The following is a 27,801-nucleotide window of genomic DNA, read 5'->3' as shown; positions in this document are numbered from 1 at the left end:
ACTAAATATTCGTAGTGACCAAGGGGGGTGTTGAAGGCAGTTTTCCCACTCATTCCCCTCCCGGGTCCGCACCAGATGGTAAGAGTTTCTCAAATCCAATTTGGTGGAGATGGTGGATCGGGAGAGGGAAGCGAAGACCGAATCCATGAGCAGCAGAAGGTACTTATTTTTTACAGGGATGGCGTTGAGCCCCCGGTAATCGATGCAGGGACGGAGGGTTTTGTCTTTCTTCTCGACAAAAAGGAAGCCGGCACCCAACATCGGAGGGGCGAATGATGCCGGCTGCCAGGGAGTCTTTAATATACTGCTCCATAGACTCCCTCTCCAGGCGCAACAGGTTGTACAGGTGTCTGGACAGGAGGGGCGCATCCACCACGACTGACATTTAAAAAAAACTCCAGGACCTGATGCCGTCGCTCCCGTCCTCCATCACAAGAGTGATAGTCCATGTCGGAACAAATGACACAGCTCTTCAGCAGTCTGAGTTGACAAAAATCAGATTTTAACCGTCTTTTTAACTTTTTAAAGCAGTGTGGAAAGTCCGTTTTTATCTCTGGTCCCATTCCCACAGTTGGTCACGGTGCTGGCCGCTTCAGTAGACTCCTTGGTCTCCACGACTGGCTCCAGTCCGCCTGCAGGGCTCACCGTGTGTGTTATGTGGATAATTTTAAAATTTTCTGGCAAAGAATGTCTCTTTTTAAGACAGACGAACTTCATCCAAACAAACGGGGCTCAGAAATGTTCCATGATCCACACATGACTTACGTGAATGACTAATCATTCATGCAGCACACCTGGACACACCACCGCTCACTGAACAGATCTCTGCCTCACTACCACAAATAACTGTCTCCACCTCCTGGCATGTAAAGCTGTCTGCTCCCAGCGCTGTTCCAAAGACTTCTATTCCTCTCATCATCACGCATAGACCAGTAAACCGAAATGTGCACATCCCACACAGAAATCATAGTAATCTCTTAAGGATTAGGACAACTGCAACAACTCCAGCACCTAGAACAAACTCATTAAAAATGGCTCTCTTCAATGTGAGATCTCTGTCAAGTAAGACTTTTATCTTAAATGATTTTATCTTGTCTGCAAATCTAGATTTTATGTTTTTAACTGAATCCTGGTTGCAAATGAATGACTATAGCCAGCTATCTGAACTGTGTCCGCCTCAATATGATTGTTTTAGTCAACTGAGGGTCAGTGGTCGTGGTGGTGGGCTAGTGAGCGTGTATAGGAAAAATTTTAAATGTCATCAAGTACGCTGTGATGAATTTAACTCCTTTGAAGTTCTCACTCTTAAAGTTGGAGGGCTGCAACCTGTCATATTTGTTATAATTTATCGCCCCCCAAAACCGCCTGGGGGATTTTTATCAGAACTTCCTGAATTTTTATCTACTCTGGTTTTAAATTATGACAGAATTGTTCTTTGTGGCAAATTTAATATTCATGTTGATGACCCCACCAATGTTAATGCAACTGACTTTTTAAATATGGCCACTTCTTTTAACTTCAAACAACATGTCAAAGGGCAAACCCATAACCGTGGTCATACACTGGACTTGGTTTTTACCCTGGGTGTCAGCATTTCCTCTGTGGAATTAGTGGACATGACCATATCTGACCACAGATGTATTGTTTTTAGCTGCGATTCGCCTGTTACTCATGCCGCCTCACCAAGCTCCGTGTGTTCTCGCATCTTTAATGAACAAAGTGTTTCAAAGTTTTGCACATTCTTTCAGAGCCAAAGCCAACACCTGTCTGATTCCAACACCAACAATCTGGTCGATCACTTCAATCACATCTGCTTGTCTTCACTAAATATTACTGCTCCTCTAAAGGTTAGGCCTACGTCTAAAGCTAGCAGCCCTGGATAAATGACAGCATTCGCAGCCTAAAAAAGGAATGCAGGAAAGCAGAGCACAGATGGAAAAAATCCAGTCTCCATGTCCATTACCTCAGTCTGGATTTATTAATTAACTACAATAACATGGTTAAGGATGCGAGAACACACTATTTTTCTGAACTCATTACTACACATAAACACAATCCCAGGTTTCTGTTTAAGACTGTGGATCAGCTGGTAAACCCAACCCCTCCTTGTGACTCAGCTGGAAGTAATGATGACTGTGAATTGTTTTTATCTTATTTTACCAATAAGGTGGTGTCAATCAGAGCCTCTATTACCCGTGGCCTCTTACTCAGAGGTTCCTCACCAGCAACAAGACAGTTTTAACCAGTTTTATCCCATCAACTTGTCTGAGCTTTTAAAAACAGTATCACAAATGAGTGTCCTCCAGCCCACTTGATGTAATACCTGCAAAGTTTTTACTGAAAGTAATGGATTCTGTTGGGCCCCATTTGATCTCTGTTTTCAACAGCTCCCTATCTACTGGTTGTGTCCCTGATTATTTTAAAACGGCCTGCGTGAACCCACTTTTAAAGAAACCTGGTTTAGATCCCTCCCTCCCACATAATTTTAGACCAATTTCAAAACTGCCTTTTATTGCAAAGATTCTGGAAAGAATTGTGTCCAAACAGCTGCTCACTGTACTGGAAAATAACAAATTATTTGAAAAGTTTCAGTCTGGTTTCGTGAAGTGCCACAGCACTGAGACTGCCCTGCTTAAAGTCACCAATGACCTTTTAATGTCTGCTGATGAAGGCATGTGCTCAGTCCTGGTACTCCTGGACCTTAGTGCTGCTTTTGACACCATTGATCACAACATCATGTTAGACAGACTGAGGCACTGGGTGGGGATCTCTGTTACTGCCCTAGAATGGTTTTCATCCTACCTGTCAAATAGGAAGTTTTGCGTGTCTGTAAACAACTATGTCTCTTCGTTCTGTCCAGTTAAATATGGTGTGCCTCAGGGGTCGGTCTTAGGACCCATTTTGTTTTCCTTGTATCTGCTTCCCCTTGGACATATTATCCATAAACATGGCATTTCTTTTCATATTTATGCTGATGACACACAAATATACTTGCCCGTCAGATCCACAGACCCTGGAATGCTGAGTTCACTTAACAACTGCCTTTGTGAAGTTAAAAAATGGATGTCAAATAATTTCCTCCAGCTGAACTCAGACAAAACAGAAATCCTGGTCATTGGGTCCTAGCAGATGGCAAATCAAATACTGCCATCTGCTGGGTTCGCTAGTAAATCACATTAAGCCTTGGTTTGATAGTAATTTAAATTTCGAGCAGCACACCACAAAGCTTGTTCAATCATGTTTTTATCAACTTAGAAATGTAGCAAAAATTCGATCTATGTTAACTTTTAAGGACACCGAGACCATTTTACACAGCCTTTTCACCTGTTTAACCCAAAAATCTATTGATCAACTCCAGACTGTCCAAAGCTGCCAGGCTTTTAACCAGAACAAAGAAATATGACCACATTACTCCTATTTTAGCTTCACTACACTGGCTCCCAGTATGTTTTAGAATTGACTTTAAAATTCTATTGATTACTTTTAAAGCTCTTCATGGCCTCTCGCCTTGTTATATTTCTGACCTTTTAGTCCCATACACACCAGCACGTACCTTGAGATCCTCGGGCAGAGGTCTGCTATCTGTTCCAGAGTCTCGACTGAAAACTAAAGGGGACAGAGCGTTTGCTGTCAGGGCCCTGAGGCTCTGGAACAGCCTGCCCGAGGAAATCAGGTCAGCTGAGTCAGTGAACTCTTTTAAGTCCCTTCTTAAAACATACTTTTATAGGAGAGCCTTTCCCGATCTTATTTGACTTTATTTTATCCCTTTTATTTTATTGTATTTTACTAATTTTATATTTTTCTTAAACGTGTATTTTAGTCTTTTCAATGTTTTCATGCTTTTATCTTGTATTGTTTTTGTATTATTGTCTCTTGGGTATTATTGTCTTTACACTTGTTAAAGCACTTTGTAACTTGTTTTTGAAAAGTGCTCTACAAATAATGATTATTATTATTATTATTATCCAGGAGGAGATCTATGGAGCACTTGTAGGGGCGGTGGGGGGGAAGAGACAGACCCTGGTCCTTACCAAACACCAGGGCAAGGTCATGGTCTTCGCTGGGGACCCAGGACAGGTCAATGGGGATGGATGGCGGGACAGGCTGAGTAGGATTACCGGGGGCTCAAGCAGACAGGAGGCAGGACGCGTGACAGGCAGTGCTGAGTCCATAGGGGCTTAATTGTTCTGTTATGAGTCAGGAAAGAACGGACCCAAACACAACGCTCAGTTTTATTAAGGGACAAGGGGCTGAGGGAGTGGAGGTGAAGGAGAGGTGGATGCTGGGAAACGCGGGCACGGAGGACCAAGGAGCAGGTGGGGCAGAGGAGGCTGAGGCGAGGGAACCGAGGGGAACAGAGGACCGAGGAGTAGAGGAGGCCCGGGAAAACTGACCAGAGGGATGGGAGAAGGAGTGTGGTGGCAGGCAGTCTGGCGAGGAGCGAGGGGGGAGCCGTGGAAGACGCCAGAGGGAAGAACAGGTAAACAGATTTTGCAGGATTCTAAGAAGCTAGAGTAACACTGTGGCACCAGGTCAGGAGCAATGACGATCAAGCGGAGATTGTGTGGAGAACCAGGGTTGATCTACTGGCAGAGATAGAGTGATTGCTGGCAGGTGTGGCAGGCAGAGGAGGCTGCTGATGAGGTGAAGGTGTGGATCGTCAGCTGGGCTCAGGAGCAGAGAGAGAGAGAGAGAGGAGGAGACACAGAGAGGCAGGCAAAACACAGGGGAAAATGGAATGGTATTAAGTTTTTGCAGGTAATAGTTAGTGTGGTAAAACCTGTGAAGCATAAGTGATCTCTTTAACTTTGTTGGTTAAAAAAACTTGTGTGGCAAAAGCCAAACCTTTTCCCAACAAATCTCTCCAACAAATGAGGTCCAGTATGATGAAGCAGCGGACGTACTGCTAATGTCCTGTTGAAAAAGTTGACAAATTGCCTTATTGTTACTTTTAGGTTGCAGCGATAAACAGATGTTCCCAACAGTTGTGTCCTTCACATCCACCAGTGTAGGGGATCATCAAATCCATTAAAACCTTTAAAAAGTGAGATGACAGCTGCAGGTATCGCATCAAAGACGACAGAGTAGTCCTTTGGTGAAATAGGGATACCATAGTAATGAATAAATTCAGTGTAGTTGTAGACGACGTTGGTTGAATAATTGATTTACAAGATAAAGGTCATTGTCATACCACTGTTGAAAGAAAATGTAAATGCTCCATACTTGTATAGCGCCTTTCTAGTCTTTTCGACCACTTAGTGCTTTTACATTCATCTGCATTCACCATTCACTCACATTCACTGAGCCTAAGTGCTCAAACAGAAACTAACATTCATACACTGGCAGAACAGCTGCCAGGGGAAATTCGGTATCTTGCCCAAGGACACTTCGACATGCAGCCTGGGGGAGCTGGGTATTGAACCGCCGACCTTCCGATTAACGGCCAACCCGCTCTACCTCCTGAGTGGATATGTTTTTATACAAAATATATCTGTTGTTCCAAATATAAAACTTATGAGTGAAGTTATGCTTGTAAATTAAAGACCAAGCCAGTAGCATTTGTTTTTGAAATGAAAAAAGTTTAAGAGGAATTTTTTAATAAAGTGCATACCAACACAAATTGGAGACCACCAACTGCAGAGACGACATACTGGGGAATAAAGTTCCACAGATTGGTTGGACACTTTAAGTACCGCTTAATCAAATTAATATTGAAAGTGTAATTTAAAGGGGTAAAGTCTAGAAAATAAGCCACCTTTACTGTACTCATTCATTAAAATAGACTTTTTCAGATAATGATTGCAATTTTTCCATACAAAATCATGATGGACTATCTATAGTTTTACACATTTGTTGATCTATAGATAAAGTTTGTTACTCTTGATATTCCTTCATCCTTTCAATGATAAATCACGTAATAGCCAAAGGCTGAATTTAATTTTTTCAACAATGGGAGTGAGGTTATGCTTGCATTTTTGGGGTTCATTTTTATCAATTACAACACCTAAATAATTAATACAGTTTTTCACAGGAATATTAGCAATTAAATCAACAAGAGTAACCTGGGAGCTGTCTTTTAAAAACAGTGTTGTGTCATCTGCCAGCTGACTAATAATAATTGTTTTATCATTGTTTTATGGAAATGCAATGCAAATTACAATTTTTAATATGTACACATAAAGGTTGGGCTGCAAGTAAAAAGAGATAGGGAGAAATAGGGCTTCTTAAATAAACTTCTTAAGTGAAAATTATGTTCGATGGTATCAAAAGCTTTGAAAAAGTCTAAGAAAAACAAGAAGCTGTCGTCTGATATTAAATATGAATACAACATGAAACACGACACAAAACTACATCTAAGACTAGTCTAATGTTGTTGGAGATATTCCTATTAATGCATAAAGCCTGATTGTGTATCATCAATTATAGAAACTAATACTTTTTTATTCTTCTAGCAAAGATCAAGGCCAAAATTTAAAATTTGTTATTCAAGAGGCTAACTGGACGCCAATTATCTATATAAAGCAAATCCTTGCATGGTTTAGGGAGTAAAGTAACCAAAACTTGAGTCATACTAAGGTAAGGTATTGACTGTTATACTTTCATTGAAAACCTGCAGGAAGAAGGACGCCATCTGCTGGGAAAACGATAAACCATCTGTCCCAGGTGACTTGTTAGAGTGATGTAGCTGCAGTACCGGAGGCTGCAGTTTCAGGACCGCAATCCTAGGACCGTTAACTGCAATTCCAGGACCCTTGTTTAATTTGATACTGCCAGCTGGCTGACTGGCTAGCTAGCTATCTTACTCTTTACAGCCCCCCGAAGCCAATTACCCTTACCACAGCCACCACCGAGTGTGTGCCTAAACCTAAGTTACTGATTATATGCATGTTGACCGGTTAACCCTACAGCTGTGCACATCGGCCTCATGGCCGACGTGCAACACTGTAAAAATGAAAACTTGAAATTGCTCATCTTAATTAGATTTTTGTTTAAACTGAACAAAAAATAATTAACGGCATTGTAAACTTTGTTAAAATAGTTTCTTCAACTAACTTTATTACATTTCTTGTATAAAGTAGGTCTCAATGCAAAATTTATGGTGGCACAACTTTGAAATTGTAGTTTGAGCTGAGCCAACTCAAGTAGTGCTAAGAATGGGGTTTCCTAAGCAGTCGTGCAGGGGTTTTCCTCCACATGTCAGTGTTGGACATACCAGGACAGCTCTTCTGTTTTCTTCAAGAGAACCTGAAGTCAAAAAGGTGAGTTTTGTTTGAATATTAATATAGTACTGAAAGTCTGGCTTTGCAGTAGTCACATGTTTAATTCTTTTGTTTAATCATGTGCTTGATGCTACACTGTAGCTTGCTTGATAACTAAATAGTCAACTGATGTTTGCATGGTAAACAATGGTTTGATAAATTCCATGTCTATATGGACCGCAGAGTCGCTATGCATGGTTCAGAAGTGCATTGGGCGCATCAAAAACAGCTGATTGTCAGAGAATTTTGAACCACTATTCATTTATGTATTACATCAGAATAAATACTGCTAACTACTGTAATTTATTTTTTATGGCCATATAACCTTACCCTACAGGGTTTCCCATAAATGTATTTAAGTGTGCCCCACCCACCATTTTGTCAAGGCATTTGCTGGTTATGTTACACACTCTTTAGAATTGATTAGGTACACATAGACAAAACTAATGCAATGCAATACAATGGCTCTGCATTAAAACCTTTCTTTGATAGGTATTTGACAGAGGTATTAGATTATTTTAATGGTCAATTTGAAGGCTGTTTATGGTGCTAGTTAACCATGGGGTTATACTGAGAGGTGTTCTTAACATTTTGTCAACTGTACTTTTATTATACATGTATAGGATGGACTAAATATTTGGAACACTTCTTAGTGTAAATTATACCATGACTCCATTAAAAACTCATTATAATCCTCATGAAGGAAGGATTTATTTCAGAGCTGTATTACACTGAATTAGTTCTTGGTGTACCTAATAAACTGACAACTGTGCGAGTGTATACCCGCACATGCCCACACACAGTGTTCAATACATTTGTGCATTTTCATAATTCACAACATTGACCCTGCACATTCCTCACAAAATGTATAAAAACTAATTTGTTTATCTCCAAATGCTAAATTCTTACAGTTGTTGTCCTGTGAAGCTCCTGCTGCTCCGTGGTCAGTCTCACCGGGAAAGGTGTACTGAGGTTCCACCAACCACAACCCTCTCTTGTGTGCTAGATACAGTAGGTATGTTCACATGCAGAGCCGCTATGTTTATTTCCAATTTTCAGAGGCAAGGCTGTGAATTTTTTTTCAGGAAAAACACAGAACAGACAGCTAGCAGACTGTAAGTTGTAAGTGAATTGAATTAAAAATTGTAAATGAGAAATAAACAAACTTTTTGTTGACTTCAGGGAATATCTCCTCGCAGCCCACGAGCCAGTAGCCAGTGAGTGCGAGAGAGATGGTAATACAGTGAATGGGAACGTGCAACACACTAGAGAAGGTAAGGTGTGTGTTTGTTTTGCTGCAGAGTTTAAATTTCAAATCACAATTTAATGAAATAAAGTATATACACAGCCTAAATAGAAGGCAGTGTGGTCGTGCACAGTACACTGTTGACGTATGTGAGAACATTTTGTTGTATAGATCCATTAAAAGTAAATTAACTAAGTTGCCTTTTATTTCTCATTGTCCTTGCAGTTATCCTGTGTGTGTGTGTGGGTTCTGCGGTTTTCTCAGCTCAAGTCAACAAGATCTATTGAGCCGTAGACTACGACACGGAAGAGGAGCTCACTGGCCCTGTGTCGCATTAAAATCACTGTAAGAAGACATCTACCTCTTTCTGTGAGTAATGCTAATTTGGAGAAAATTGGACTGAGCGCATTTGCCCTGAAATTGCTGAAAATGAAACCTTTGCCTTTGACACTTATATCATTGACCAGCCATCAAATGACTTTAATGAGGTAGAGGCAAAAAGTGGTTCAATTAACAATGGTGAGGAAGAGTATGTAGAAGCTGAGACTCTGGAACATAAAATTGCATCTCTTTTTTGATGGTGATGAATGTTGAAATTGGTTGTCAGATGTACATGTACACTATTTTAAATGCCTGTTTTAAAAGAATGATACTTGAATGATACAGTCATGTGTTTCTTTAATGTTTGTTGAAAATAAACATGGAAATTGAAGTGGCTTTAAAACATTGAGTGCAGTAAGCTGCCTTGAAATTTTGAGTTTTCACAGCCTTGAAATTTTTACAGTGTAGCAGACAGGGGGCCTTTCTCATTTCCCAAATGTCTGTCTCCTCGACTCCTGAGACGGGTATGGCTGCAGCCTGGAGCCTCCAGTCTCATGCCCTCTTGTCCCATGCCCTCCCGCCTGGTGCTTTCAGCTAGTTTCTACATTTCAAAATAAAAGCTCACATCTTGTTCCGTATTTCTACCTTGTTCTTTGGTGTTTTTGAACTGATAAATGAAGACTGTCATGCTAATGATAGTGCTATTATAATGCTATTCCAGCAATCTGGTAGAAAGATTGTTTTAAACGTAGTTTCAAAATGGAAATCGCGAATGTGTGTGTTACACACTTCTGTACAGTAGATGGCTGTATGCACCTAAACGTTGTTTGCAATCCGGTCTTAATCAAGAAAAGAAGTAGCAGCAGTCACGAGTGAGTTCATTCATGCAATCAATTAAAAAAGTATAAACTCTTAAATTACGATTTTGGCCATAGATATACTTTGCAGATTTCTGGGTGTTATTGTTGTGTCCCTGACGTCAAGGTATTTGAGGAAACCTGCAATGACTTTAACACTTTAAACTGCAACAGCGGAATTAGACGTTTGTAAGCGAATATAAGCTCAACACTAACTTGTTACCTCTAGCAACTTATGATAACAGACTTTAGTGGTTTCTTTCTAGGGGACAGCCTACTGTGCTGAGCAAATCAATTGTTGCTGATGTGGCAGGATGAGGTTCCCCTTCGAGGGAACTCGAACTGCGTCGGTTACGACACTATGGGAACGCCTCTAGGCGAAGCAGGTCTGAACGTGAATGAAATCACTCCAATCCTATTGGCTTGTTGCTAGAACGGTAAGGTGTGACGGAATAACCGGAGGAGTATAAAGCACACCTGTACACACTCATCATTAGCTTTTTTTTATTCAGCAGGCGCTCTGTATGTTGTTTGAAGAAAGCTCCAGTCCTACAAGCAGTGTGTCTTACCTGAAGAAGAAGTCTACCAGCATGTCCGGCAACCAGATGTACAGAAGGTGTGTTTTTTCTTGCCCTCGGTACATCACGGATGGAGATTCTCATGAGATGTGTGTCTCATGTTTGGGGATGGAGCACGCCCGGGCAGCTCTCGAGGGGGCTGCCTGCGCCCGTTGCGAAGCCCTTTCCGTGCGGGTACTGAGGTCCCGCATGGCTCTCTTTTCCGAGGATGGCCGGATGTGTTCTCCCCGTGGTGTGGGCCCTGCGGCCGCTGAGGCGGCCCGGCGGCTTCACTCATGGGGTTCACAGCGTGATCTGTCGGAGGATTTCGGGACGGCTAAGGCTTTTTCCCGACCTTCATCCGCTGGCTCCGACGCTTCCTTTCCTCGTTCGGGAGCCCGTTCTCGGCTTCTCCCGCTCGCGGTTTGGATCCGGAGACGCTGCAGCAATCCGACTCCGAGGAGGCGGACGTGCTCAGCGCAGTGGACGATGACTTCCGGGTGTCGGGGCGGCGTCATCCAGCGACGCCCGACTATGACGTGCTGCTGGAGGTGGTGACTAGAGCCGTGGCTAAGCTCAACATCAACTGGCCACAGGAGGAGCAGACACCAGCGAGCTTGCACACCACGGTGCTTCAAGCCTACCAAGCCAACCTGCTACAGGAGATGGTTCAGAGGGGGTGTCCCTCCGAGGAAGATCTGGCGGAGCTTTGCAGAACCACGAAGCGTTAGACGCAGTGCGAAGCGTTCCGCCAGTACCTCCCTCACCGGTCTGGACCCAAGGCAGCTGAGGCTGCCAGGCGTAGGTCCCTTCCCTCTACGAGCTCCTACGGAGAGGAGGGAAGCAGAGTGTCACTTCTCGGGGGCCCCCCGAGGAGCTGGGGCAGCGAGACGGCGCTCTCACCCTCAGCCGTCTGAGAGACGCGATCTGAGGACCGTCATCCAGTCCTGACGGAGCTCAGGGAAGACCGGGGTAGGGGAGTCTTTCTCCCCTCCCGAACATTTCTCCGCGGGTCCTGCGCACTGCCATAGATGGGTATCGACTACAGTTCAAAACCCGCCCTCCAAATTCAACAGAAGAGAGGGGGTGGTTTGGACTGTGGTCCGCCTGGAGCAAGGTCCGGTGTTGGGACAGGAAGTTTGTACTCTGCTGAGGAAAGGGGCCGTGGAACGTGTCTCCCCCCCAGACAGAGACGCCGGTTCTACAGCCGGTACTTCATAGTCCCCTAGAAGGACGGAGGGCTGCGTGCCCTATTTTGGATCTGCGGGTTCTAACCGGTCTCTGAGGAGATTCAGGTTAAAGATGCTCATCATCCCCGCCACCGTGACACACATCCAATCTGAGGATTGGTTCGTCACAATAGATCTAAAGGACGCCTATTTCCAGGTCTCCATCCGTCCTTCTCACAGGAAGTTCCTGAGGTTTGCCTTCGGGGGTGTGGCTTACCAGTATCGGGTTCTTCCATTCGGCCTGGCACTTCCCCTAGCACATTCACCAAGTGTATGGATGCAGCACTGGCCCCGCTGAGGCTCCGGGGCATCCGGATTTCAACTTCATCGACGACTGGCTCATCCTAGCCCAGTCTCGAGAGTTGGCGGTTCGGCATCGAGATGTCGTTCTGGCTGCGGCGTTTAGGGCTGAGGCTCAACGCAAAGAAGAGCATGCTGGCGCCCACCCAACGGGCTACGTTCCTAGGGGTTGCATGGGATTCGACAACGATGCGGGCACAATTGTCTCCGGCACGTGTCGACACCATATTGGCTGCCATGAAAGGGGTGAAGTTAGGCCACGCCATCACTATGAAACACTTTCAACGAGTGTTGGGTCTCCTGGCGGCTGCGTCCAGCGTAATACCATCTGGACTGCTGCACATGAGACCCCTGCAGTGGTGGCTAAGGAACAAGGGTTTTTCCCCGAGGGGAATCCTCTCCGTCTGGTTTGGGTTACGCGCAAGTGTCTTCGTTCCCTATCAGTTTGGAAGGAAACTTGGTTCCTGTCCCAGGGGCCCGTGCTGGGAGGGTCTTGTCGCCGGCTGGTTATTTCGACAGACGCCTCCCTCACGGGCTGGGGCGCGGTCATGGACGGCCGCTTTGCAAGGGGATCCTGGCAGGTGCATCGATCCGAGTGGCATATCAACTGTCTCGAGATGTTGGCGGTGTTCCAGGCTCTAAGGAGTTTCCTGCCCGATCTCCAAGGCCACCACGTCCTGGTTCGTTCCGAGGAGAACAACACAGCGGTGGTGGCCTATCTGAATCACCAGGGCGGTCTGCGCTCGAGCCCTCTGGACAGACTGGCGCGTCAGATCCTCCTGTGGTCCCAGCAGAGGTTACTATCGCTCAGGGCGATGTATTTCCTGGGGACGCAGAATCAGGGAGCAGACCTGCTGTTGAGGCAGGGGCTGAGGCCCGGGGAATGGAGACTTCACCCCGAAGTGGTGGAGCTCTTGTGCGAAGAGTTCGGCCCCATAGACGTGGATCTGTTTGCGTCTCAAGAGACTACGCACTGCCCGCTATGGTTTCTCTCGTTCCTCCAGCCCCGTTGGGTCTGGACGCCATGGTACATTCGTGGCCGAGGCTACGTCTGTACGCTTTTCCCCCAGTCGCTCTGCTCCCGGGGTCTGGAGCGGGTCCGCCAGGACTATGTCGGCCTACTGCTCGTAGCCCCGTTCTGGCCAACCCGGGTGTGGTTCTCGGACATCATGTCGCTCCTGGACGGCCCGCCGTGGCGGGTCCCTCTGAGGAGAGACCTGCTGTCCCAGGCGCAGGGCCGGGTTCTTCACCCTTGCCCCGCCATATGGCGACTGTGGGTCTGGCCCCTGAGGGGGCACAGTACCTAGAGGCGGGTCTAACAGCCGGAGCAGTCGAGACCCTCCTGAGCTCCAGGGCCCCGTCCACACGGAGGATGTACGGCCTGAAGTGGAGTGTTTTCTCCACTTGGTGTAGGGAGCGGTCGGTGGACCCTGTTACCTGCCCGGTGGTTCAGGTACTTGAGTTCCTCCAGGACCGGTTCTCTGCTGGTCTTTCCCCTTCCACCCTCAAGGTGTACGTGGCAGCTATTTCATCTTTCCACACCCCTCTGAGGGAGGGGTTCTTGGGGAAACTTCCCTTGGTTGTACTTTTCCTCCGTGGTGCCCGGAGGATGAGACCTGCGACTCGGTCCAAGGTTCCCACTTGGGATCTGGCAGTGGTTCTTGGGGCGTTGGGTGAGGCCCCCTTCAAACCCCTGGAGTCAGCTGAGGCTAAGCACTTGACCCTCAAGATGGCCTTTCTCCTTGCTATCACCTCTCTGAGGAGGGTGGGGGAGCTCCAAGCGCTTTCGGTTTCCCCGCAAAGCCTGGAGTTTGCCCCGGGGAATATTAGGGCTATCCTGCACCCTCGTTCAGGATACATCCCTAAAGTGCCTTCTTGTGCGGCAGGGTCCACAGTGCTGCAGGCATTTCATCCTCCACCTCATGTGACGGCGGAGGACGGGAGACTTCATCTGCTCTGCCCTGTCAGAGCACTGAGTATTTACACTCTGAGGTCCTCCCGTTGGAGGAAGGCTGACCAGCTGCTAGTGTGTTTTGGGTCTCCCAGGGCCGGGCTCCCTGCATCCAAACATACTATTAGCAACTGGATTGTTCAGACTATTTCCCTGGCCTATCAGGTGCGCGGTTTGCCTTCACCTGTGGCTGTGAGGGCTCATTCTACCAGAGGCATGGCGGCCTCTCGAGCCCTCCTTTCCGGGGCCTCTTGCAGGATGTTTGTTTAGCGGCTGGCTGGGCCACTCCGCACACATTCATTCGGTTTTACAGTCTTGACCTTCCTTCGGCACCTGGCACTCGTGCGCTCTCCTCTTAGTCGTGCCACTTTATTGCACACAGGGGCAGGCGGGGTTTTCGGCACGGTTTAGTGGGTATCTCGTTCCCATAGTGTCGTAACCGACGCAGTTCGAGTTCCCTCGAAGGGGAACGTCTCGGGTTACGTATGTAACCCTGGTTCCCCGAGAAGGGGAACGAGCGACTGCGTCGGCCCGCCGCACCTCTCTCCCCGCCTGAAGCGCCTGCTTCATAGTTTAAGCTAATGATGAGTGTGTACAGGTGTGCTTTATACTCCGGTTATTCCGTCACACCTTACCGTTCTAGCAACAAGCCAATAGGATTGGAGTGATTTCATTCACGTTCAGACCTGCTTCGCCTAGAGGCGTTCCCATAGTGTCGTAACCGACGCAGTCTCTCGTTCCCCTTCTCGGGGAACCAGGGTTACATACGTAACCCGAGACGTTTTCTTTCCCTCCCTCTTACCTGTGCATAGGAAGGCGCACCAGCACACCTGGGGCTCATCCCCTTTGATTGGGAGAGGTGGGGAGCTGCCTTTTTAAGCTTGTGTGGTAGACTCATTTAGGTTTCTTCTGTTGGGTGTGGAGACGTGTCTGGGCTGGCGTGCTGCACGTTTGTTGCTGTTGCCAGAGGTTGTTAGTTTACTGCGGAGTGGTAAGGAAGTCTTTTTATCTTCGTGCCTTTCAGTGTTTGCATTGTTGTGCGGGTGGCACTAATGAGCGTTCTCTCATAGAGCCGACTCTGTTTTTGCCGTGGCTATTCCGTGTGGATAGATGAATACCTGGGCTGCTGGCGTTGGGTGCCTCGGTAAGCTGTATGCCTCCCTCTTCGTACTATTTGGTGTTTATTGAGATCTGATTGTCTTATTTGTTATAGTTGGGTGCTGTGTGGCTGCGCGGATTGCTTGCCCCCTGCCGGGGTCTGTGGGTCCCGTGTCCCGTAAAGTGGTAAGTACCTTGTTTGCTACAATTTATGGTGGACCTGTTTTTTAATGGTGTTTTCACATCACAGCGGGACCGAGCTACAGCTGTGTGCATGCTGCTGTTGAGGCTGCTAGGTGCCACAGTTATCTAAGAGGTTAACACTCCCCGGCGTGTTTCTCCTCCCACTCTTGCTGTTCTGAATATCGGTATAAAACTTTGCTGTATATTGATACAGTGTCTGGATATGACTGTCCTGGATGCACAGAACTGGTTTGGAGCGATATGTTTTAAGTGTTTGAATATCCAGACATTGGCTCTGTAAATATTGGTATTGCCTGTGGGTTTATCGGGGTTTTTTTTCTTTGATTTTGATCCTTTAATTACGCATGCGGGTTTGTTTTGAATGGTGTTTATGGCTTTTTTCATACGCATTACTTATCTTCTTAATAGAGCAGGTGTTGCTATTAATATATGACAAAATAAAATTGTATATATTTTTTAATTACTTGATTGTCTCTGCCCCCTAATTTTGATAAAACTATCTGTGTGCTTTAAAGGTCTTGGGCCTATCCCAAGTGGTGTTGTCGGACATTTTCAGCTTCGAGTGTCATAGGTCACTCGTTTCTGCCACACTAACAAGACTAAAACAAAAACAAATCTGAACACTGTATGCAGATCAAGAGTATGATTTTGTTCTGTTTTTCATATAAACAGAGGGTATGTTGGAAGAGGTGAGCTGCAGGGGATATCTTAAGATCCCCACCCTGGATTGTGCAGCAATTTTTGCCAATGTGCGGGAGGGCAGTGAAATAGAAGAACAAAATAATAAACATGTTATACTTTCTCCAAGACTCGTTTTTATTTATTCTATATTGTTTCCACACTTGATAGGGAAATCACTGCAAATACTTTTTTTTATTTTTTTTTTAGTGTCTATGTTGTTGGGTTGGCACATACACAGGATAAGCAGCAGATATATTAAGATTTTAATCACTTGCATGATTGCGTAACTATTCGGTACAAGGAAGACAGACCGTGCCCTTTTGCCCCTTGAAGCTAGCAGAAGGCACCACGCAGGAGGGCGTGATTTGGGAGGCTGCAGCCATACAGTCTTGCGACTCCTCGATCCTCAAGGCACATTTTAGTCCCGCCCACCCGAGATGCGAGCTCAAGGAAACGGGCATTTCACAAAATGAGATGTCCTTTACTCAGAGCCTCATTTTAAAGCGACGTCAATTAAATCTGTGTTGCACAGCTGCATTATCTGTCCACTATTTGAGCTGTGATCTGTCAGAGCAGCTTTTGGCACTAAAGGCTAAAGATCATTTCTTCACAATCCAGAAACATGTCTGTCAACATAACATGTAGAAACATCTCAAGGTTCCAATAAACATTATCTGTTGAACAGTCAGATTACAGCAGCCTGATCATTCACTAGGCTACACAGTTTCTTTGCACTTTTACTGAGCAATCCACTAGAATCTGAAGGCCAGCTGAGCAAGATCAAACTGGGTGTGTGTCCCACCCACTGAAACCAAGCTTTTGTCTTGTTAATCCAGAGGGCGATATCATACTACTTCAGTGAAACCTACCACTGAAGCGTCAGCATAAGCGTCGGAGTCCGCTGATCAAGGCCGCCTACAAGAGTAGCTTTTTCCTTTCCCGAGACACACCTACTCACCTAAAGCTGCCAGCTACAACTACAATTAGGCCATGTGCTACTATACTATTCCTATTGTCTCCGGTCCACGCAAGAGGTATCATGCCGTCAGGCACCACCCACATCTGTTTACTTGTCTGTTGGGTCATGGAACTGCCAGTCGGCAGTCAACAAAGCTGACTATATCACTACTTATGCTAACACATTATCTCTTGGGCTACTGGTGCTCACTGAGACCTGGATCAAACCAGAAAACTCAGCTACCCCGCTGCGCTGTCCACCAATTACTTTCCCCCACAGTCAAAAAGATGGGACTGGATTCTTAATGTCCAACAAATGGAAATTCTCACAGCTGCTACCCCGAATCAATATGCCACCTTCGAATACCATGCTGTCTTTGTATCCGCTCTGGTAAAGGTCTGTGATATTGTCAAATGCCGTCCACCAGGACAAATGGGTAACTTTGTGGAAGAGCTAGACACACTGCTGTCTTGAATACCAGAGCATGACTGTCCCCTACTTGTCCTCGGTGACATGAACATTCACTTAGACAATTCAAACTCAGCAGACTTCCTGTATCTGATTCAGTCCTTTGATTTAACACGGGCCCCCTGACGCAAAGCTGGCAAGGTGCTTGACCTCGTTCTTGTCTGAAACTGTGCCACAAGTGCCTAACAGTCATAGCTCTGTGTCAGACCACTATTTCATTCAGTTCACGGTATGCCTACAGGAAAAGCCCATTGTTCCAACACCGTTGGTCTCACACCGCCACAACCTCCGCAACCTGTCTCCCGCTCACTTTGCCTCAGTGGTAGCTTCCACTCTACCTTCCCTCAACACATTTTCCTCACTTGAGGTCAATGATGCCACACAATCTCTGTGCTCTACACCAAGCTCGTGCCTGGATAGCCTGTGTCCTCTATTCACCAAGCCTGCTCGCCCAAACCAGTCCCACCCATGGCTAACTGATACCATATGTGTGTGCTCCGTACTGATCTCAGAGCTGCTGAAAGACAATGGGCTTAAGGGCTACCAACTGCTCCTATCCTCCTTCTCAACAAGCATCAGTGCTGCCTAAACTGCGTTCTATAATAACAGAATTAGCAGTGCCACTGACTCAAGGAAATTATTTTCCACTTTTAAAGCACTACTAAATCCTCCTCCACCACCCACAAACTTGTCTGCTGATACCTTTGCTGTCTTCTTCACAGGCAAAGTGGCCAATTCTCTGAAACTTTCAAACTCAACCATTGTAGCAGTCCTACTACATCCAGTTCAATTTTATTTATATAGCGCCAAATCACAACAACAGTTATGCACAGAGCTTTTCATAAAAGAGCAGGTCTAGACCATACTCTGTGATGTTATTTACAGAAGCCCAACAATTCCCACCAAGAGCAGCACTAGGTGACAGAGGCAGAAACCTCGAGCAGAACCATGGCTCAGGGTGGGCAGCTATCTGTAGAAAGTAGAGGAGAGAGGACCTCAGTGCATCATGGGAAGTCCCCCGGCAGTCTAGGCCTATAACAGCATAACTAAGGGATGGTTCAGGACTCACCTGACTTTCCTCTTTGATAAAGCTTATAGTCCTAACTAACTATATAGAGGAAAGTCTTAAGCCTACTCTTAAATGTGGAGATGGTGTCTGCCTCCTGAACCCAAACTGGAACCTGGTTCCACAGGAGAGCTGGCTCCCATTCTACTTTTGGAGACTCTAGGAACTATTATGGTTGCGGACAGAACAGACCCAAACACAATGCTTGTCAGTTTACAAAAGAGGTTTATTGAGGGAAAAAAAGGTAAGAGGGGAGTCGGGAGGTGAGATGAGGTGCACTGGATGTCGGCAGACGTGGGCACGGAGGGCCGAGGAGCAGGCGGGGCTGGCAAGGCTCGAGCGAGGAGACTGAGAGGGGGCTGGAGGCCGAGGCGAGGGAGGTGAGGAGCGTGGAGGGAAGCCGGAGGGATGCCGCAGAGGCGAGGGGAGGGGAGAAGGCAGGTAGGCGAGCCCGGCTGGCTGACTGGATGGCGGGGGTGAGTGGACCTGGCGGGGAGAAAGAAAAGACAGGGTTAGTCTCGGGAGACAACAGGTTAGGGAACAAGGTATCTGAGAGCTTGGAACGTTGAAGTGGCACCAGGACTGGAGCGACGACGATCAAGCGAAGATGGAGTGGAGAACCGGGGTAGAAATACTGTTGAGGATGAGGCTGATGGCAGGCAGGTGTGGCGGGCGGAGGTGGAGGTTGACGAGACACAGGTGCGGGTAATCAGCCGGGCTCCAGGGCGGAGAGGGAGAGAGCACACACAGAGGGAGAGGCGAGGAGACACGGGGGAGAAAACAGAAATGCGAGACAAAGTAAAAAAGAAACAAAAGAGCACAGGGCACTCACCGTCAGCCGGGCTGCCACCGCAACAGGCCCCCCCACTTAACGGACGCCTCCAGGCGGACCCCCCCGGCTTGTCAGGGTGGGCCCGGTAGATCTGCCAGGAAGGACTTGTCCAGGATTTGGCTGGTGGGGATCCAGGAACGTTCTTCCGGACCGTAGCCGGCCCAATCCACCAAGTACCGGTATCCCCAGCCTCTACGTCGGACATCGAGGAGACGGTGCACTGAATAGGCTGGGTACGAGGAGGGGGGGGCGCCGCCGCTGGTATGGAGAGGGAGCTGGTGGAAACGGGCTTGATTCGGGAGACATGGAAGACGGGGTGGACCTTAAGGTGAGGAGGGAGGGTTAGACGGACAGCGGAGGGGTTGATGATGGCCTCGATGGGCTAAGGTCTGATGAACCGGGGGTTGAGTTTTTTCGAGGAGGTCTGTAGGGGGAGATCCTTGGAGGAAAGTCAGACCTGCTGCCCGGGCCGGTAGGCAGGCGCAGGGGTCCGGTGGCGGTCTGCCAACTGGCGGTTGCGGGCTGCGGTGCGTTGCAGAGCCGCCCTGGCCTCCCTCCAGATTCTGCGGCAGTTTGGCGCGGGCGCACACCTCGCAGGCTGCTACAAAGGCACGACAGTCCTTGTCCATAGCGGGCCACCAGAATCGCTGGCGGAGCATGAAGAGGGTGCGAGCCATCCCTGGGTGGCAGCTGAACTTGGAGGCGTGCGCCCATTGGAGGACCCGGGAGCGGACACTTGAGGGGACGTACCGGGATCCGGGTCGGTGGACTGGGCGCGTCCAGATATACGAAGATGAAGCGGTGGAGGAAGTCTCGGAGGACGTCATTGATTAAGGCTTGGAAGATTGCAGGGGCGTTGGTGAGGCCGAAGGGCATGACTAAATACTCGTAGTGACCAAGGGGGGTCTTGAAGGCGGTTTTCCATTCGTCCCCCTCTCGGATCCGCACCAGGTGGTAATTTAAAATAAAATTTAATTTAAAAAGATTTATTTCTTAAATCTAATTTGGTGAAAATAGTGGACCGAGAGAGGGACTCGAAGACGGAGTCCATGAGCGGGAGGGGGTACTTATTTTTTTATGGTAATGGCGTTGAGCCCCCCGGTAATCGATACAAGGGCGAAGGGTCTGGTTTTTTTGGCGACAAAAAAGAAGCCAGCCCCTAGCGGAGAGGAAGAGGTGCGGATTATGCCGACAGCAAGAGAGTCTTAAATGTACTGCTCCATAGACTCTCCGGACGCGACAGGTTGTAGAGGTGACTTGAAGGGAGAGGCGCGTCCAGGAGGAGGTCTATGGAGCAGTAGGGGCGGTGGGGGGGGTAACGACAGAGCCTGATCCTTCCTGAAAACTAGAGCGAGGTCGTGATACACATGTGGGACACCGGACAGGTCGGGAGGGAGGGGAGGTGGGCTAGGCCAGGGAGGATTACCGGGGGCTCGAGCAGACAGGAGGCAGGACGCATGACAGGAGGCGCTCCAATTCCTGATCTTCCCCTGCGACCAGTCGATGTTAGGGTTATGGGTGGCTAACCAGGGGAGACCGAGGACCAGGGGAGCAGCAGGGGAGGAGATTAGGTGGAAGGCGAGGGAATCGTGGTGGTTCCCGGACGTGACAAGGGCTAATGGCGGGGTGCGATTTCATTTCACCCTAACCCAAACGTCAAAAATGTTCCCATTTGTCGGAGTCAGTGTTTTTTCTCAATCTGCAGCCCTGGCACTTTTAGAAAAAAAAGTGGCTCCAATCTGACCAAATAAAAAAAAAACAGGCTGTCTGACGTGTCGAGTCTAAGCCCATCCCGAGCTGGGACGTCCATGCCAGCCCAAAAAAATTCTAGACATCTTGGACAGAATTTGACCACGTGACCTTATTCCAGGCCTGGCCAACTGCCTGTGTTCCAAATTTGGGATCTCTGGGACATTTCTGTGGGAAGTTATGGACTTTTGAATGTTGGAAAAATATGTGTCCCAATTGTCAATTTTGACATAAGGGACACCTGGTGACCTTTTAAACTTTGGGCAGATATTTGGGCACCTTGGAATGCACCCAAGGACACCAAATTGATGTCAGATGTTCACTGTTACACCTAATTTCAGGCACTGAAAGCTGCAGGCGTCTAACTGCTGTTTAAGGTGTCGGAATCTGGCCAAATGACCTCAACAAGGCCTTCTGAACCGTGAGGGTCCAATTGGGAAACTTTTTGACATTTGGGTCAAAAATTCAAACGCCCCTTACGCAACAACCCAAGGGGCTAGGGGGCCCGAAACGAGGCTGCCACGCCCCATTTGGGTGTTTGGGTGGGAAACTTTTTGACAATTGAGTTGACAAATGGAATCAATTACCTCTCCATTGTAAGTGATGCCAAATGTCACAAAATAAGGAACTGAGCATTTTTTGACATTTGGCATCACTTTCAATGGGGGTTCTATGTTCCCATTTGACAGACTGGACCTTGTGGTCCTGGGGCCCCCAGGAACCATCACCAGGTTTACATAAGTCTCCACATACACCAGGACAGACTCTCAATAATGAGGGGGGCTCCAGGAACAGTAGAGGGGCCCCCAGCTGTCTTTCAGGTACCCCCCAAAGTGACATTTGACATTTGGAAAGCTTTTTGACATTTGTCCTGACAATTGGGAACATAGACCCCCCATTGTAAGTGATGCTAAATGTCAAAAAATAAGGAAATTAGCATTTTTTGACATTTGGCATCACTTTCAATGGGGGGTCTATGTTCCCATTTGTCAGACTGGACCTTGTGGTCCTGGGGCCCTCAGGAACCATCACCAGGTTTACATAAGTCTCCACATACACCAGGACAGACTCTAAATAATGAGGGGGGCTCCAGGAACAGTAGAGGGGCCCCCAGCTGTCTTTCAGGTACCCTCCAAAGTGACATTTGACATTTGGGAAGCTTTTTGACATTTGTCCTGACAATTGGGAACACAGACCCCCCCATTGTAAGTGCTGCTAAATGTCAAAAAATGACCATTTTTTGACATTTGGCATCACTTTCAATGGGGGGGTCTTTGTTCCCACTTGGACAATGTCAAAAAAAGTTATTACTCTTGATAGGAACGTGCCAGGACCAAACGGTTTGCACCGTTGGACTCGGGGTTGAATTTCAAGTAGGACGGATGTGTTTTGGAGACAATCGAAGAGTAGCTGTCAGAGGCTGTCCCGGCTGCAGCATAAAAATGAAAATGGCCCCCTCACCAGCAGGCATCCATGCCCCCAACAGGCTCTCATGGCTGGGGAGAGAATTGACAATTGGGAACATAGACCCCCCCATTGAAAGTGATGCCAAATGTCAAAAAATAAGGAAATAAGCATTTTTTATCATTTGGCATCACTTTCAATGGGGGGTCTATGTTCCCATTTGTCAGACTGTACCTTGTGGACCTGGCGGGGAGAAAGAAAAGACAGGGTTAGTCTCGGGAGACAACAGGTTAGGGAACAAGGTATCTGAGAGCTTGGAACGTTGAAGTGGCATCAGGACTGGAGCGACAACGATCAAGCGAAGATGGAGTGGAGAAATACAGTAGAAATACAGTAGAAATACTGTTGAGGATGAGGCTGATGGCAGGCAGGTGTGGCGGGCGGAGGTGGAGGTTGACGAGACACAGGTGCGGGTAATCAGCCGGGCTCCAGGGCGGAGAGGGAGAGAGCACACAGAGGGAGAGGCGATGAGACACAGGGGAGAAAACAGAAATGGGAGACGAAGTAAAAAAGAAACAAAAGAGCAAAGGGCACTCACCGTCAGCCGGGCTGCCACCGCAACAAGTAGCCACAAGTAACCCTGCATTCTGGGAGCGCAGCGCTCTGGAGGGGTAATAAGGTACTATGAGCTCTTTAAGATAAGATGGTGCCTGACCATTGAGAGCTTTGTAGGTAAGAAGAATGATTTTAAATTCTATTCTGGATTTTACTGGAAGCCAATGCCAAGAAGCTAAGACAGGAGAAATATGATCTCTTTTCCTGGTTCCTGTCAGAACACGTGCTGCAGCATTCTGGATCAGCTGAAGAGTCTTAACGGACTTTTTCGAGCAGCCTGATAATAAGGAATTGCAGTAATCCAGCCTAGAAGTAACAAATGCATGGACTAGTTTTTCTGCATCAGTTTTAGACAGGATGTTCCTGATTTTCGCAATATTATGTAGGTGAAAAAAGGCGGTCCCTGAAATTTGCTTAATGTGAGACTTAAACGACATGTCCTGATCAAAGATAACTCCAAGATTCCTCACAGTGGTGCTGGAGGCCAGGGCGATGCCATCCAGGGAAACTATATCTTTAGATAATGCGTCACGGAGGTGCTTAGGCACCAGAACAATAACTTCAGTTTTATCTGAGTTTAACATTAGAAAATTACAGGTCAATCAGGTTTTAACATCCTGAAGGCACATTTGAAGTTTAGCTAACTGATGAGTTTCATCTGGTTTGAGCAATAAATATAACTGAGTATCATCTGCATAACAATGAAAGCTTATGGAATATTTCCTGATAATATTGCCTAAAGGAAGCATATATAAAGTGAAGAGGATTGGTCCGAGGACAGATCCTTGAGGAACTCCATGACTAACTTTGGCATGCATGGAGGACTCATCGTTAACATGTACAAACTGAAATCGATCTGATAAATCACTAAGATCTAATAAAGCCAGTACAGAGACAAGTCCTTTGTCTGATGCAATTAGGAGGTCGTTAGTAATTTTCACCAGTGCTGTCTCTGTGCTATGATGAGCTCTAAATCCTGACTGAAAATCCTCAAATAAACTATTGCTCTGTAGAAAGTCACACAGCTGTTTAGCAACTGCTTTCTCCAGAACCTTAGAGAGAAATGGAAGGTTAGATATAGGTCTATAGTTGGCTAAAACATCCAGATCAAGTTTGGGCTTTTTCAGCTTTAATTACAGCTACTTTAAAGTACTGTGGTACATAGACTGTTGATAGAGATAGATTGATCATATCTAGTACAGAGGTGCTGACTAAGGGTAAAACATCTTTAAGCAACCTTGTCGGGATGGGGTCTAAGAGGCAGGTTGATGGTTTAGATGAAGAAATTATTGAAGTTAGTTGGTTTTGATTGAGGGAAGCAAAACAGTCTAAACATAAATCTGGTTCTACAGCTGTTTCTAAGGTTCCTGAGTTTAGAGATAAGTTGGTGCCAGTTGAGGGCAGGTCTTGGTGAATTTTGTCTCTAATAGCTAGAATTTTATCATTAAAGAAGCTCATTAAGTCGTAACTACTGAGAGCTATGGGAATACTTGGCTCAATAGAGCTGTGACTCTCTCTCAGCCTGGCTACAGTGCTGAAAAGAAACCTGGGGTTGTTCCTATTTTCCTCTATTAATGACGAGTAGTACGCTGCTCTGGCATTACGGAGGGCCTTCCTATAAGTTTTAAGACTATCTTGCCAAATTAAACGAGAATTTTCCACTTTGGTGGAACGCCAATTCCTCTCAAGTTTCCGCAATATTTGCTTTAATTTGCGAGTTTCAGTATTATACAATGGAGCTAACCGTCTTTGTTTTATTATTTTCTTTTTTAGAGGGGCTACAGAGTCGAGTGTCATTCGCAGCGAGCCTGCAGCACTATCAACAAGATGATCGATTTGGGAGGGACTGAAACTAGCATAGGAGTCTTCCGTTACTTTGTGACTTGATAATGAATTTAGAGCTGATGGAATCGCATCCTTAAATTTAGCTACAGCACTATCAGACAGACATCTTGTAAAGAAATTTTTGCCCAATGGCGTGTAGTTCAGCAATACAAACTCAAAAGTTATCAAACAGTGGTCGGACAAAGAGGGATTCTGTGGGAATTCAATTCAATTCAATTCAATTTTATTTATATAGCGCCAAATCACAACAACAGTTATCTCACAGCGCTTTTCATAAAAGAGCAGGTCTAGACCGTACTCTGTGATGTTATTTACAGAAGCCCAACAGTTCCCACCAAGAGCAAGCACTAGGCGACAGAGGCAAGGAAAAACTTCCTTTTAAGAGGCAGAAACCTCGAGCAGAACCATGGCTCAGGGTGGGCGGCCATCTGCCTCGACCGGTTGGGGTGAGAGAGAGAGAGAGAGAGAGAGATGTAAGGAGAGAGAGATGTAAGGAGAGAGAGAGGGGAGGGAGGCAGCCTACACAATATACACACAGAGGTACACACAGTGAAGGTAATGTTGCTATAGACTAAATGAAAAATGGTACAGATATTTATAATAGTGTTAATGGTAACCATCGTAATGTTAATGATTATAATAACAATAATAACAATAAGACTAGCAACAATAGTCGTTGCAGCAGAGGGTGTCGAGCAGGAACACGGGGGCAGCAGGTGACCCACAGCCACAGCTCCAGACTCCACAGCTCCAGAGCCAGAAAACCTGCAGGAAGTGATAGGAGAGAGGAGAGAGACGAGAAAGCACAAGACTACCAGAAAGGGGAGAAGTTGTGTTAGTAACATGCAATAATGGGATAAGGTTGCATACAGAGGGAGAGAAAGTAGAGGAGAGAGGAGCTCAGTGCATCATGGGAAATCCCCCGGCAGTCTAGGCCTATAGCAGCATAACTAAGGGATGGTTCAGGACTACCTGAGCCAGCCCTAACTATAAGCTTTATCAAAGAGGAAAGTCTTAAGCCTACTCTTAAATGTGGAGATGGTGTCTGCCTCCTGAACCCAAACTGGAACCTGTTCCACAGGAGAGGAGCTTGATAGCTGAACGCTCTGGCTCCTAGTCTACTTTTGGAGACTCTAGGAACCACAAGTAACCCTGCATTCTGGGAGCGCAGTGCTCTGGTGGGGTAGTAAGGTACTATGAGCTCTTTAAGATAAGATGGTGCCTGACCATTAAGAGCTTTGTAGGTAAGAAGAATGATTTTAAATTCTATTCTGGATTTTACTGGAAGCCAATGCAAAGAAGCTAAGACAGGAGAAATGTGATCTCTTTTCCTGGTTCCTGTCAGAACACGTGCTGCAGCATTCTGGATCAGCTGAAGAGTCTTAATGGACTTTTTCGAGCAGCCTGATAATAAGGAATTGCAGTAATCCAGCCTAGAAGTAACAAATGCATGGACTAGTTTTTCTGCATCATTTTTAGACAGGATGTTCCTGATTTTCGCAATATTACGTAGGTGAAAAAAGGCGGTCCTTGAAATTTGCTTAATGTGAGACTTAAACGACATGTCCTGATCAAAGATAACTCCAAGATTCCTCACAGTGGTGCTGGAGGCCAAGGTGATGCCATCCAGGGAAACTATATCTTTAGATAATGCGTCACGGAGGTGCTTAGGCCCCAGAGCAATAACTTCAGTTTTATCTGAGTTTAACATGAGAAAATTACAGGTCATCCAGGTTTTAACATCCTGAAGGCACATTTGAAGTTTAGCTAACTGATGAGTTTCATCTGGCTTGATCGATAGATATAACTGAGTATCATCTGCATAACAATGAAAGCTTATGGAATGTTTCCTGATAATATTGCCTAAAGGAAGCATATATAAAGTGAAGAGGATTGGTCCAAGGACAGATCCTTGAGGAACTCCATGAGTAACTTTGGCGTGCATGGAGGACTCATCGTTAACATGTACAAACTGAAATCGATCTGATAAATAGGACTTAAACCAGCTTAGAGCGGTTCCTTTAATGCCAATGAAATATTCCAGTCTCTGCAATAGGATCTGATGGTCAATGGTATCAAATGCAGCACTAAGATCTAATAAAACCAGTACAGAGACAAGTCCTTTGTCTGATGCAATAAGGAGGTCATTAGTAATTTTCACCAGTGCTGTCTCTGTGCTATGATGAGCTCTAAACCTGACTGAAAATCCTCAAATAAACTATTGCTCTGTAGAAAGTCACACAGCTGTTTAGCAACTGCTTTCTCCAGAACCTTAGAGAGAAATGGAAGGTTAGATATAGGTCTATAGTTGGCTAAAACATCCGGATCAAGTTTGGGCTTTTTCAGAAGAGGTTTAATTACAGCTACTTTAAAGTACTGTGGTACATAGCCTGTTGATAAAGATAGATTGATCATATCTAGTATAGAGGTGCTGACTAAGGGTAGAACATCTTTAAGCAGCCTAGTCGGGATGGGGTCTAAGAGGCAGGTTGATGGTTTAGATGAAGAAATTATTGAAGTTAGTTGGTAAAGATTGAGGGAAGCAAAACAGTCTAAACATGTATCTGGTTCTACAGCTGTTTCTAAGGTTCCTGAGTTAAGAGATAAGTCGGTGCCAATTGAGGGCAGGTCTTGATGAATTTTGTCTCTAATAGCTAGAATTTTATCATTAAAGAAGCTCATGAAATCGTAACTACTGAGAGCTATGGGAATACTTGGCTCAATAGAGCTGTGACTCTCTGTCAGCCTGGCTACAGTGCTGAAAAGAAACCTGGGGTTGTTCCTATTTTCCTCTATTAATGACGAGTAGTACGCTGCTCTGGCATTACGGAGGGCCTTCCTATAAGTTTTAAGACTATCTTGCCAAATTAAACGAGAATTTTCCACTTTGGTAGAACGCCAATTCCTCTCAAGTTTCCGTGATATTTGCTTTAATTTGCGAGTTTCAGTATTATACCATGGAGCTAACCGTCTTTGTTTTAGTATTTTCTTTTTTAGAGGGGCTACAGAGTCGAGTGTCATTCGCAGCGAGCCTGCAGCACTATCAACAAGATGATCGATTTGGGAGGGACTGAAATTAGCATAGGAGTCCTCCGTTACTTTGTGACTAGATAATGTATTTAGAGCTGATGGAATCGCATCCTTAAATTTAGCTATGGCAC

General features: G+C 46.3%; 2 long non-coding RNA genes across 2 annotated transcripts; both read left to right on the top strand.

Annotated features, from left to right (window-relative positions):
* Positions 1–8,174: 8,174 nt before the first annotated feature.
* On the top strand, positions 8,175–9,217 carry LOC119895742. Its single transcript, XR_005443094.1, has 3 exons — positions 8,175–8,274; positions 8,442–8,533; positions 8,731–9,217. It is a non-coding gene; the product is annotated as an uncharacterized LOC119895742 (long non-coding RNA).
* Positions 9,218–14,544: 5,327 nt separating this feature from the next.
* LOC119895741 lies at positions 14,545–15,829 on the top strand. The gene is made up of 4 exons (XR_005443093.1): positions 14,545–14,711; positions 14,791–14,864; positions 14,934–15,004; positions 15,695–15,829. It is a non-coding gene; the product is annotated as an uncharacterized LOC119895741 (long non-coding RNA).
* The last annotated feature ends 11,972 nt before the right edge of the window (positions 15,830–27,801 follow it).

This window comes from Micropterus salmoides, unplaced genomic scaffold (assembly GCF_014851395.1).
Source record: "Micropterus salmoides isolate LMB-PRFRI ecotype aquatic unplaced genomic scaffold, ASM1485139v1 Ms_hic_scaffold_9, whole genome shotgun sequence".
NCBI classification, from domain to species: domain Eukaryota; kingdom Metazoa; phylum Chordata; class Actinopteri; order Centrarchiformes; family Centrarchidae; genus Micropterus; species Micropterus salmoides.
This window is presented reverse-complemented; position numbering and strand designations above follow the sequence as displayed.